This window comes from Acanthochromis polyacanthus, chromosome 3 (genome assembly GCF_021347895.1).
Source record: "Acanthochromis polyacanthus isolate Apoly-LR-REF ecotype Palm Island chromosome 3, KAUST_Apoly_ChrSc, whole genome shotgun sequence".
Lineage (NCBI taxonomy): Eukaryota > Metazoa > Chordata > Actinopteri > Pomacentridae > Acanthochromis > Acanthochromis polyacanthus.
This window is the reverse complement of record NC_067115.1, coordinates 30,871,114-30,884,999: the sequence shown is the minus strand read 5'-3', so window position 1 is coordinate 30,884,999 and position 13,886 is coordinate 30,871,114. Positions and strand designations below refer to the sequence as shown.

At 43.2% G+C, this 13,886-nt stretch overlaps 1 long non-coding RNA gene across 1 annotated transcript; it reads right to left on the bottom strand.

The window, feature by feature from the left end:
* Positions 1-1,745: 1,745 nt before the first annotated feature.
* Positions 1,746-13,886, bottom strand: LOC127533388 (uncharacterized). The gene is made up of 5 exons (XR_007941127.1): positions 13,727-13,886; positions 10,645-10,820; positions 9,855-10,028; positions 6,792-6,965; positions 1,746-6,595 (listed from the first exon to the last, which is right to left on the bottom strand). It is a non-coding gene; the product is annotated as an uncharacterized LOC127533388 (long non-coding RNA).

Below are 13,886 nucleotides of genomic sequence, written 5' to 3'. Positions count from 1 at the left end.
CTGAACCCAGACACCCTCAGAGGAACCCATTTCGGTGGCTTGTACCCGTGATCTCATTCTTTTGGTCACTGATAATAATAACCCACAGCTCATGACCATCAGTGAGGGTTGGAATGTGGAATGACTGGTTAATTGAGAGCTGAGCCACCATGACGGTTCGGTACAACACCCACATTACTGCTGCCAATCCGCATGTCCATCTCTCGCTCTATTTTCTCATCACTCGTGAGCAAGATCCCAAGATACTTGAACTCCTTTGCTTAGGGAAGCAAGCTTTAACAAGTTACAGTTCTGCCATCACATGTAACTTTGTGTAAAACTTTACAACATTAATCCCATGTTTTTGTCTTAAAGCTCTTTTAAAAATCCACCTGCAGTTCTATTGTAGTTTCCTTGAACACACATTTCTTCTTGCATGTTGGTCATCAGTCCAAGTGAATGTTGGTTCTTTTGTCTTGATTTCCTTTGTACATTCTGCACATTCTCATTTCAAAATACTTTGTTTCATGGCATCCGTTCTGTTGTGGAGACGCTGTGCGTTGGAACAATGAAGAGGAACGGAGAGAATTTCATCAAATATTACAGACTGTGTTTATAGTTTTGTTTTTTTGTATTTTGACAAAGCAGAAGAGGAGGAGGTGCACTCAGGATGAGAATAAATTGATGTGTTTCTGGCAGCCACGAGGAAGTTTGTGCTCAGAAAAACACCAGATCCTGTGAAACACCGTCCAACCAGTCACACTGCATACTTTGACAGTGAAATGATGAAGGTGTTGCAGCACTCTGAACACACTGGTAACAGACAGTAAGCAGCGTCGCTTCACTTCATTCGATGGATGTTTTACTGGGAGACAAGTACAAACTTGCTGTGGACAGAAGAGAGCCGATTGGTGGCTGAGATCTGTTTTTACGTGAAAGCAGAATTTCTCTGCTGTATATGTGGAGGCAGAGCTCATTGGAGCTAATGTGGAGTTAAAAGGGAACTTCGTTTTTTTTCAACCTGGGGTCTGTTTCCATATGTCATTTCATACATGTGAGTGATGAAGAAATGAATTTTCGACATAGCTCCAGTATTTAGCCAGGCAGGCAGCTTAGCAGCTCAGCTAGTAGCTCGGCTAGCGAAAAGTATGGGGCAGCTGGCCCCCCCCGCGTCAAAGTCCACCCTAATGTGCTTTTTGCCCCACACTGACTGGCTCAGATAGTCTCAATGAGTGTCCCACAACATACTAGAGATGAGAAGTGAACGAAAACCTCCACATTACCTGCCAATCGCTCTTTGTTGTGGTCTGTATCCAAATCGGGTGATAGCTCGTGCCAAAACACCGATTTTAGCGCGAGCTATCACGCGATTTCAGAACAAGATTTGCTTTCTACCGTCCTGAGATTTGGATACGGACCACAACAAAGAGCGATTGCCAGGTAATGTGGAGGTTTTCGTTCACTTCTCATCTCTAGTATGTTGTGGGACACTCACTGAGACTATCTGAGCCAGTCAGTGTGGGGCAAAAGCACATTAGGGCGGACTTTGATGCGGGGGGGCCAGCTGCCCCATACTTTTCGCGAGCCGAGCTGCTAGCTGAGCTGCTAGCTGAGCTGCTAAGCTGCCTGTCTGGCTAAATACTGGAGCTATGTCGAAAATTCATTTCTCCATCACTCACATGTATGAAATTACATATGGAAACAGACCCCAGGTTGAAAAAAAACGAAGTTCCCCTTTAAGAACAAACATTTGATTTACACTCACCTCCAAAAGCATTGGACCAGCAAGGCCAGTTCCTTTATTTTTGCTGTAGATTGAAAACATTTGGATTTCACATCAGAAGATGAATATGAGACAAAAGATCAACATTTCAGCTTAAATTTCCAGGTATTTATATCTGGTTCTGATACACAACTTAGAGCTTTGAAATGAGGAAAAACTCCAGACAGGAAGCTGCTGCTGCATCTGACTACAAAATAAAACAAGCAAGTGTGTGCCTGTGTGTCTTTTCTGTTTTCATAAATCAATTGTGTGTCACTGGCTGCCTCTATGTCTTCTTCTCTAAACCCAGAGACATTCATCAATACAGCAATACACACACAAACACACATAATAACACAACACACACACAGACACACACACACAAATAACGCAACAAGAGACATGCAAATACACAGGCACACAGAGAAACACAAGCACACACATACAAATAGAAACACATTTACAAACAAACAAAATATGTATACAGACACACACAATCACACAACCGCACACAGAAACTCACATACACCAACACACACAAGTTCAAACACAAAAAATACAAACACACACATTTAGATCCACAAAACAATCACATACATACACACAAATAGATACACATTTACTTTACTGAGACTAAGCTGACCAGTTTCAAGGATTATATCACCTCGTAACAGTACAAGCAAACACAGAGCATTCTCCAGAGTAACAATGTGCTTCATAAGGAGGCAAAAAAAAAAAACAGAGAAGTCTCAGCAAAAGACACAAAGAAGCTCAAATTGGTGTTTAAAAAGAGGATGAAATAGATTAAAGACAGTATAAACAGACTAAAACATTATGGGAGCCAGTTTATAGAGGCTGAAAGATAGTGGCAGGTAATATAAAGAGAATATATCAAACATAATGAGAGCCAGTCTGTAGAGACTAAAACATACTGGGAACCAGTTTGAAGAGGCTGAAACATAGTGGGAATCAATATAAACAAAATGAAACATACTAAGAACCAGTGTGACAAGGCTACAACATATCAATATAAAGAGGCTAAAATATACTGGGAACCAATGTAAAAAGACTGAAACATACTGGTAGCCAATATAAAGAGGCAGAAATAAGTGGAAACCAGTGTAAAGACAATGAAAGAATAATGAACATGAATATTGGCAACAGGCTAACTAGTACAGTGAACCCTCGTTTATCACGGGGGTTACGTTCCAAAAAGAACCCGCGATAGGTGAAATCCGTGAAGTAGTCAGCTTTATTTTTTACAGTTATTATACAATACTGCACTTGGGGGAGCGCTGCAGCTGCAGCCAGGTGTACGCCGCAGCGGTACTCTTGCCTCAGAGAGCGGGCCGGCTGAATCAATCGGAGCAGTCGGGGGTGGGGAAGGCTCACGCCAGTGCTCTTCTCCTGGTGAGCGCGGCTGCGGTGGCCAGAGATGGCTGGGGACCACATCCACTGTCCGGTTGACGGCGGGGGAAAAGAAGGCTGCTCTGTCGGCTCCGTCTTTCAGGGTGTCTCACTACAAGGAGAGAAATGATCCAGCGCTCCACAGCAGGCAGCGCTGGCCTGTATGGCAGAGGAGACCAGGCACGGAGACTGTTCACGTTGGTCAGTCCCTTAGCCAATCAGGATGCAGAACACAATGCGCTGTTTAAAAAAGCATAAAAAAACTGCCCTAAAAAAATCCGTGAAACAGCGAAGCCGTGAAAGGTGAACCGTGTTATAGCGAGGGTTCACTGTACATCAAAGTGTAAAAAAAACATTTCCTGTTGCCACTGGGTGGTGCTATGACTGACTGTATTTTGACGTGCAATGTATCAGGGCAAGACTGTGATCAGACATGTAAAGTTTGAGGCAGATTGCAGCAATGCAGAGGGCAGTTAGATGGTGCTTTTCTTTCATGGCAAATGATCAAAATTATGGAGGCCACCGTGACCACACCCATTAAGGCCTGTTGTATACATTACCTAAATATGAGGTGTCATAGAGTTACCCCCTTTGAGGAGTTCACTCTTGAAAATGATAAAAAAAAAAAATTGTCAAGGCCCCTGCCTGGCCCAATCCGAAGTCTCTGCATCTGCCCCACCTGACCTTTTTCTCCCCAATTGTTTTGTTCTTCCTCTTTCTGTTCTCCCTCTCTTTCCCTTCATCCATAGGTGTCAGTTTAGGGGGGGACGGTGGGGATGTGTCCCCCCCACTTTTTGTCAGGGGTCATTTTGTCTCCAACACATTCAAATTCTTCACATGTAAGCCGTTGTAAACCCAGTTATTTTCAGTAGTATAGAAAATTCCGACGCTCCTGAACGCACCATCCGCACTCGGCCGAGAGTTGCACAGACAAGCAGCATACCTTCGTGAGGTTTAAATAAAAAAACGTGCAGATGCTAAATTTGCGCCCGTGCCAAGTGGAAGCTCCGACCAGTGGTGTGCAGGGGCAAAATTTCGGCCCGGGAGAATTAGTATTATAGCGACCCACAGACCCCTCTACCCGCATGTACCGATAGCTCAACAGGTTGCGCCTTCGCCTTTGGTGCGGTGGTTGTGAGTTCGAGCCCAGCTTGTGGCATTTTGCCGCCGTTCTTCGACATTTTCTCAAAGTGCTGTCTTACCAATGACATGGAAGCATATGAGAAAAGCAGGCGTGCCGCACCAATGCTAAACTTTGATCTCAAGTAGAGGGCCACAAAATATCGTCCCACGGACCGCAGTTGGCCCGCGAGTTTGAGACCCATGATTTAAAGCGTTATTATTATTATTATCATTATTATTATTATTTATGACTGGAGCGGCCCAACAATAAAGCGGCCCACCAGGGATATCCCCGGTGTTCCCGATTACCCAGCACGCCACCCAGGGTGTGCATTTCCATCTGACAATGGCTGTGGTCTCCATCCCCCCCACTTTTAAAAACAAACTGACACCCTTGCCTCCATCACTCTGCTCAGTCTCCTTTCCACAGTGCTCTCCTGCAACTGTTAATTATCAAGTTAATTCAATCACCAGGAACTCCGGACAGCTACGGATCAGCACACCTGGCTCATCAGTCACCCCATAAAACCCAGCTCATGATTCCACTCCTTGCCAGACTGTAGCATCAGCTTTGCTTTCTGTTGACTGCACTGTCCAGTTCTGCTCAACTCTGCCTGACCTGACCGTCCACCGGTGAATCTGGACCCGGCTCCTGAAGAGGACCTGGACCCCCGACTGCTCCATCTGACCTGGCCACTTGCCAGTGACCTGGGCCCCCCTCTTTGGCGAGGACCAGCTTCATCCCTCCACCCCTCCATCGTTCTGTAGAGCTACCAGTGGGAAAGGCTTCCCACAGGAGGCGTGGCTCCAGAAAGCATCGAACTTTGCCACCCCCTAGCGCCCTGACGTCACTGGCACCACCAGCCAACATTGCTGGCGTCTCCTTGTACCAGCCCTACGTCCTGGCCATTCCTGGCCTCTCGTGCCCTGGGGGAGCTTGACATTGCGTTCCCTATCAAGGAGGAGCCCAGAGCCGCCTTAGCTGTCCATGAGGGGCTACTCACCCCCAGTTGTGTTGTATAGTGTTGGCATTATTTGTAATAAAACCTGTCGATTTTGACCTGTCTCTGTGTGCTCTTATGTTGGGTTCCACACCTGTACTGTGACAAAAATGGTCACAAATCTGACAGCCTGCGCAAAATAGTAGACTTCTTGTTTGGCTTGGGATACAGCTGCCACAGAGGTTTTTGTTCAGCCTGACGTGCTGCATATGCATGCCAAATTTGGTAGATGTCGGTGAAATGTCCTGCCTGTAGGAAAGTATAGGTATGGAGAGATTCTGCCAAACACGTGTGCAATTCCTCTAAAAAAATGTAATTTTTTGCCAGTTCTGATGTGTGTGCAAACTTTCAGGAGGTTTTTGAGCATGTTTAGGCCCTCAAAATGAGTTACAACATGCAGAAACATAATGCAGCATAATTGCAGAAGCTTGTTGAAATGATGTCATAGCAAATGAGTGCCATACTCAAAGCTGAAGGCAGTCTTACAAAATATTAGAGTGGGTGTAGGGCTGGGCGATATGGCCAAAAAAATAAAATCCCAATTTTTTTAGTCATCTTGGACGATTATGATTTTAATTGATTTTTGTTGTTTCTTTGAGGTTTTGCTATGGCCAGTGTTAGCCATGCCGCACTCCCGTAGCTGCGGGCACTTTTCCCATTCTTTAGCTGGAGGTGCTGAAAGAGGTTAGTTGTGCTGCTACTCTTCGTTTTCACAGTACTTTTGCAAATCTTGCACGACTGTAGTTTCCTCTGTGTCAGTCTTGTCAAAGCCGAACCACTTCCATATAATCGATGTAACATGAGGCCCTTTACTCGCAACCAACTCTTCGTCTGCTGTTGTGTCAACGCCAGCGCAGAAGTCGTAAAAGGCAGAAGAAGAATCTGTATTGTTATATATTTAAGCTCGCCTCGATTTTACGATTTGGCAAATTTTCAAATCGTCAGGTTTTAAAAAGGCGAATTAATCGAATTAATTTGATTTATTGCCCAGACCTAAGTGGGTGATTTTTTTTTGGCTGGGCAGTATATAATCTTTCACTGACAGAAACATCTTTGAAATTTACTGCACACTCTGCAACCTGACATCAACCTCCAACATATGTCTACATTAAATGCAGTTCTCATTCACAGCGTGGAGCTGCAACACTAAACTATACAGTGATAACAACACACTTTACACTGGTTCCTAGTCCACCTTTCAGTAACATGGTCCAGTCAGAACCACTACACACCAGCTGCTGCTGCTGCTGCTTCAATCTCTGGATCATCAGGACACACTTCATCCTCTCAGCACAAACACGGTCCTGATCAGCATCACTTCCATCTGCAGAGAGAAGAAGAATGACCAGAGAAGATCAATGAGTTTGATCAGCAGCTCATCAGGACTTCAGTTGTGTTCAGAGCAGCATGTTCATGTTGGAGTGAACACATTCAGCTCCAAGCTCACACACCTGCTTTGTTACCTATGTTTGTAGAAAACTGCTGAAAGCAGCAGAGACCGAATGGAACCTTCTACTGACCTCAGAGTCTGCAGGCTGCAGTCTGGACTCTCCACAAGGTCTAACAGATGTTTCACTGACGAGGCCTGCAGGTTGTTCCTCCTCAGGTCCAGACATTTCAGATGGAAGGAGTTGGACTTCAGAGCTGAGACCAGAGAATCACAGCTGATCTCTGACAAACTGCATCTCTCCAATCTGAATAAAGAACAAAAGATGTGAGTTGAGGAGACAAAGTTCCAGCTGAAATCATTCAGAGTTTCACAATGAGTTAAGAGCTGAGAAAGCTTAAGAATGTCCAAGTTTAGAAAATGGAAACTCCAACCAGCTGAATCCAACAGGATGCAGCTTCGAAAAGTCCAACAGAACCAGCGAAGAAGAGCTCTCATAAATATTAATGACAACATGCTGCTGCTTCATATAAAGATGGAGTGACTACAACTCTCAACCTCTGCCGCTCCACCAGTGGCTCCATCCAGACAAACTCATGGTGAGCAACAAACACAAAGAAAAATACTCTGACATGTATTTCACTTTCTGCTCAGAGGCACAGAAAAATACAAGAAGGAAACATGGACAAAATGAGGCTTCAGACTCTAAAATATCTTCATGTTCTGGAATCATGGAGACATTTCAATCAGGACTGTACATTCAGATGATTTCATTATTTATCCATTTGCCAGTGATAGTGGAAAGTGTCCATCACAGTTTTCAGATGACCAGGTGACGACTGTTTTCTCAAACACAAACATCTTCACTTTCAAATAACACAAACCAGAAAAAAGAAGAAAATCAGCAGAAACTCAACCAGAACATGTTTGTCATTACTGCTTTAATTGGAGCCCAAACAATCAGTCCACTATTTGATGAGTCCATGGACAAAAGATCCAAAACATTTCTGTTATGGTTTCAGTCATTTAAAACAAAAAACACCCAAAACACCCAACTGGTTCCAGTTTGTTCACGGGGAAGACTTTCTATTTTCTGTCACACTAAACTCCACATTTGTGCTTTTGGACTGTTGCTGAAACAAAATGAGACATTTGAAGACATCACCTTGAACTCTGACAAAGTGGGATCAACACTTTTCACTATTTTTAATATTCAATAAACTAAACTATTGAAATAACAGACAGATGCATCAGGAATGAAAAACATGTTACAGTGCCTTGTGAAAGTATTCGGCCCCCTTGAACTTTTCAACCTTTCGCCACATTTCAGGCTTCAAACATAAAGATATAAAATTTTAATTTTTTGTCAAGAATCAACAACAAGTGGGACACAATTGTGAAGTGGAACGAAATTTATTGGATATTTTAAACTTTTTTAACAAATAAAAACCTGAAAAGTGGGGCGTGCAATATTATTCGGCCCCCTTGCATTAATACTTTGTAGCGCCACCTTTTGCTGCAATTACAGCTGCAAGTGGCTTGGGGTATGTCTATCAGTTTTGCACATCGAGAGACTGAAATTCTTGCCCATTCTTCCTTTCAAAACAGCTGGAGCTCAGTGAGGTTGGATGGAGAGCGTTTGTGAACAGCAGTCTTCAGCTCTGCCCACCGATTCTCCATTGGATTCAGGTCTGGACTTTGACTTGGCCATTCTAACACCTGGATATGTTTATTTGTGAACCATTCCATTGTAGATTTGGCTTTATGTTTTGGATCATTGTCCTGTTGGAAGATAAATCTCCGTCCCAGTCTCAGGTCTTTTGCAGACTCCAACAGTTTTTCTTCCAGAATGCTCCTGTATTTGGCTCCATTCATCTTCCCATCAATTTTAACCATCTTCCCTGTCCCTGCTGAAGAAAAGCAGGCCCAAACCATGAGGCTGCCACCACCATGTTTGACAGTGGGGATGGTGTGTTCAGGGTGATGAGCTGTGTTGCTTTTACGCCAAACATATCGTTTTGCATTGTGGCCAAAAAGTTGGATTTTGGTTTCATCTGACCAGAGCACCTTCTTCCACATGTTTGGTGTGTCTCCCAGGTGGCTTGTGGCAAACTTTAAACGAGACTTTTTATGGATATCTTTGAGAAATGGCTTTCTTCTTGCCACTCTTCCATAAAGGCCAGATTTGTGCAGTGTACGACTGATTGTTGTCCTATGGACAGACTCTCCCACCTCAGCTGTAGATCTCTGCAGTTCATCCAGAGTGATCATGGGCCTCTTGGCTGCATCTCTGATCAGTCTTCTCCTTGTTGGAGGTGAAAGTTTAGAGGGACGGCCGGGTCTTGGTAGATTTGCAGTGGTCTGATACTCCTTCCATTTCAATATGATTGCTTGCACAGTGCTCCTTGAGATGTTTAAAGCTTGGGAAATGTTTTTGTATCCAAATCCGGCTTTAAACTTCTCCACAACAGTATCTGGGACCTGCCTGGTGTGTTCCTTGGTCTTCATGATGCTCTCTGCACTTTAAACAGAACCCTGAGACTATCACAGAGCAGGTGCATTTATACGGAGACTTGATTACACACAGGTGGATTCTATTTATCATCATCAGTCATTTAGGACAACATCGGATCATTCAGAGATCCTCACTGAACTTCTGGAGTGAGTTTGCTGCACTGAAAGTAAAGGGGCCGAATAATATTGCACACCCCACTTTTCAGTTTTTTATTTGTTTAAAAAAGTATAAAATATCCAATAAATTTCGTTCCACTTCACGATTGTGTCCCACTTGTTGTTGATTCTTGACAAAAAATTAAAATTTTATATCTTTATGTTTGAAGCCTGAAATGTGGCGAAAGGTTGAAAAGTTCAAGGGGGCCGAATACTTTCGCAAGGCACTGTAGTTGCTGCTGTCTTGAATTGTAGAAAAACATGAGGTCAGATATGAGCTGAAGATCACGTGTGTCAGAGTTTCACAGTCAATTATTTACTGGAGGATTTTCTGCTCATCTTGATCTTTGAAATGTGCAGCTCAACATTTTCTGCCAATCAAAGGACTGAAGCAGAGAATAGGAGACATTACCATGAAGATCCTCAGTGTGGATCAGTAGAACATCAGCCTGATGGCTGCAGTTTAGTGTCACCACAACTTTACATCAGATTCATCTCAGCACACAAACAAAACATGATGTCTGACCTCAAAGTCTTCAGGATGCAGTCTGGACTCTCCAGAAAGCCACTCAGATGTTTCACTCCTGAATCCTGCAGGTTGTTGTAGCTCAGGTCCAGATGTTCCAGATGGGAGGGGTTGGATGTCAGAGCTGAGACCAAAGAATCACAGCTGATCTCTGACAATCTGCAGTTAAACAATCTGAACAAAGAATACAAGATGCAGCTAAAATCATTAATGATCAATCAGATGTGTTCAGGTTCTGAATGTGCAGCTCAACATTACTTTGTCCTCATCAATCAGCTTTTCTCTAAAACCAGCACAGTGACTTTGTCCTTCTGTTATTGTGGATCATCATCATGTCAGCCTTCTACACACATCATCCAGATGTCAGCACAACATTCATTCACCTATTCATGTCCACATATCAGTAACATGCTGCATCATCAACAGGATCAGTATCAGTGAATTAAAACTCACCTCAACACAAACCAAAAAATATTTCTACTTCACTCAGTGAAATTTGTCACTTCAAACTGATCAGAGTTCAGAGGATCTTCTGGATCCAGATGTGACTCTTCAGCACAAACTACAAACATTAATTTACTTTAACAACTAACACTCAACATTTTCTACATGTTCTTCTTCAAGCACTCCACTTTTGTCACAAAAAACTGAATTAAGGACCAAAATAGTAAATATGAACCAGAGGAGATTTACAGCTTCATTGATGGAAATTCTGTTGAACATAAATGAGCTTCAGTTGTCATTAAAACATATCAGATCTACAACAGTAACAGTCAGTCAGTGAACTGACCTCAGAGTCTTCAGGATGCAGTCTGGACTCTCCACAAAAACCACTCAGATGTTTCACTCCCGAATCCTGCAGCTTGTTTCCACTCAGGTCCAGATGTTTCAGAAAGGAGGGGTTGGACTTCAGAGCTGAGGACCAAAGAATCACAGCTGATCTCTGACAACCTGCAGCTCATCAATCTACATAAGGAATAAAAGATGTAGATAAAATCATTAATGATCCATCAGATGTGTTCAGGTTCTCAATGTGCAGTTCAACATTACTTTGTCCTCATCAATCAGCTTTTCTCTAAAACAGCAGAGTGACTTTGTCCTTCTGTTATTGTGGATCATCATCATGTCAGATACACCATCCAGATTCAGCACAACATTCATCCACCTATTCATGTCCACACACTAAAAACATCTGCTGACCTCAGTCCAGTCTCTCATTACAGGATTAACATCAAATCTCTTCATTCTTTCATTTGTTCCTTCACCTTCTTCTTCTGCGAAAATCAGCTTGGTAGCTTTGTCTCATTCAAATCTTCCAGTGCGTTTTCCAACAACAGTCACATGTCACATGTACATTACAGAGGGATTCTGATTCCTGCTGTCCACACTGACTGTCCACTGCTCTCTTCCTAACACAACTCCACTGGAAGGAATCACTTCATGAGCTCAGCTCACACTAACATCAAGCTTCAGCTTCTGACTGACACTAATCAAGTTCCAGACTGTTGACAACTAATTCCTTTTTGAGCTACTGAGACTCCACTGCAGCTCAGCACAAACACTGTGGAAACACAAGCATACTGACTGGATCTGTGGAAGTCAGACTGCTGAAGCCTCACATCCCTTTCACATCAGCTTACATTCAGACACAGCACGACTGTGGATTCTGTCCTCCATCTTGGAACTCTGCAGTCAGCTATCAGGGGGATTTGTTCACACTTCAGCAATCTCAAACATCTTCACAATGTTTTCAGGAAAATCCTCAAAATTTATCAGCAAAAAATTCAAACTTAAGTGAAAGATTTAAATTGAATATATATATATATATATATATATATATATATATATATATATATATCATGCTGGCCACAACAAGTCTGACAGAGCCAAGCAGCTGAACATCAGCCGGATGACCGTCCACAGAGTGGCAGAGAGGCACAAGAATGGTGAAGATCTTTCAGTGATCTTTCAAGAATGGTGAAGACCTGAAAGATCTTCACCATTCTTTAGCCTCTCCGCAACTCTGTGGACGGTCATCCGGCTGATGTTCAGCACAAAGGAGAGCAGATATCTCAACTCTTTTGACTTCCATCTTGATACAACTTCACGGAGAAAAAAACTGTATTAAGGACACCTACCTATAAGGTAGAACTTTCAGTTTATTTAATGGAATTTTTCACTCCGACATGTAAACGTCTCTAAAGATCATGAAACCGTGTAACAGAACTTTTGCAAAGCCCGGTATATACAGGTAAAAGCCAGAAAATTAGAATATTTTCATAAACTTGATTTATTTCCGTAATTGCGAACAAAAGGTATAACTTTACATTATATGTAATCATTGCACGCAGACTGATGCACTTCAAATGTTATTTATTTAATTTTGATGATCATAGGTGGCAACAAATGAAAATCCGACATTCCGTGGGTCAGAAAATTAGAATATTACCTTGAGGCCAATACAAAACAGGATTTGTAGAAATGTTGGCCAACTGAAAAGTATGAACGTGAAAATATGAGCATGTACAGTACTCAATACTTGGTTGGAGCTCCTTTTGCCTCAATGACTGCATTAATGCGGCGTGCATGGAGTCGATCAGTTCTGGCACTGCTCAGGTGTTATGAGAGCCCAGGTTTGCTTTGATAGTGGCCCTTCAGCTCTTCTGCATTTTTGGGTCTGGCATTCTGCATCTTCCTCTTAACAATACCCCACAGATTTTCGATGGGCTAAGTCGGGCGAGTTGGCTGGCCAATTGAGTACAGAAATATCATGGTCCTTAAACCAGGCACTGGTAATTTGGCACTGTGTGCAGGCGCCAAGTCCTGTTGGAACATAAAATCCCCACCTCCATAAAGCAGGTCAGCAGCAGGAAGCATGAAGTGCTCTAAAAACTTGCTGGTAGACGGCTGCGTTGACCTTGGATCTCAGGAAACAGAGTGGACCGACACCAGCAGATGACATGGCACCCCAAAACCATCACTGATGGTGGAAACTTCACACTAGACTTCAGGCAACGGGATCCTGTTGCCTCTCCTGTCCTCCTCCAGACTCTGGGACCTCGATTTCCAAAGGCAATGCAAAATTTGCTTTCATCAGGAAACATAACTTTGGACCACTCAGCTGCAGTCCAGCTCTTTTTTCCTTAGCCCAGGTAGACGCTTTGCGCGCTGTTTCTTGTTCAAAGAGGCTTGACACGAGGTATGCGGCAGTTGAAACCCATGTCTTTCATGCGTCTCTTGGTGGTGGATTTGAAGCACTGACTCCTGCAGCAGTCCAGTCCTTGTGAATCTCCCCCACATTTTTGAATGGGTTTTTTTTCACAATCTTCACCAGGGCGCGGTGATCCCTGTCGCTTGTACACTTTTCCTACCACAGTTTTTCCTACCCTTTTGCCTCTCCATTAATGTGTTTGGACACAGAGCTTTGAGAACAGCCAACCTTTTCAGCAATAACCTTTGAGTCTTGCCCTCCTGTCAATGTGTCAATGGTTGCCTTTTGGACAGCTGTCAAATCTGAAGTCTTCCCCACTGTTGTGTAAGCTTCAGAACTGGACTGAGAGACCATTTAAAGCCCTTGCAGGGTTTTTGAGTTAATCAGCTGGAGTGGGTGGCACCAGGTGTCTTCAAACTTGACCCATTTCACAATATTCTAATTTCTGACCCACGGCAATGTCGGATTTCATTGTTGCCACCTATATCATCAAAATTAAATAAATAAACATTGAAGTGCATCAGTCTGTGCGTGCAAATGATACATATTAATGTAAAGTTATACCTTGTTCGCAATTACGGAAATAAATCAAGTTTATGAAAAATATTCTAATTTCTGGCTTTACCTGTATATATATATAAACGATCAACAGTGAACTGACCTGAGAGTCTCCAGTTACAGTTTGGACTCTGCAGTCCAACAGAAGATGCTTCACTCCCGTATCTGCAGCTTGTTCTCACTCAGGTCCAGTTCTATCAGATGGAGGGGTGGACTTCAGAGCTGTGGCCACAACTTCACAGTGACTCTCTGAGAGTTCACAT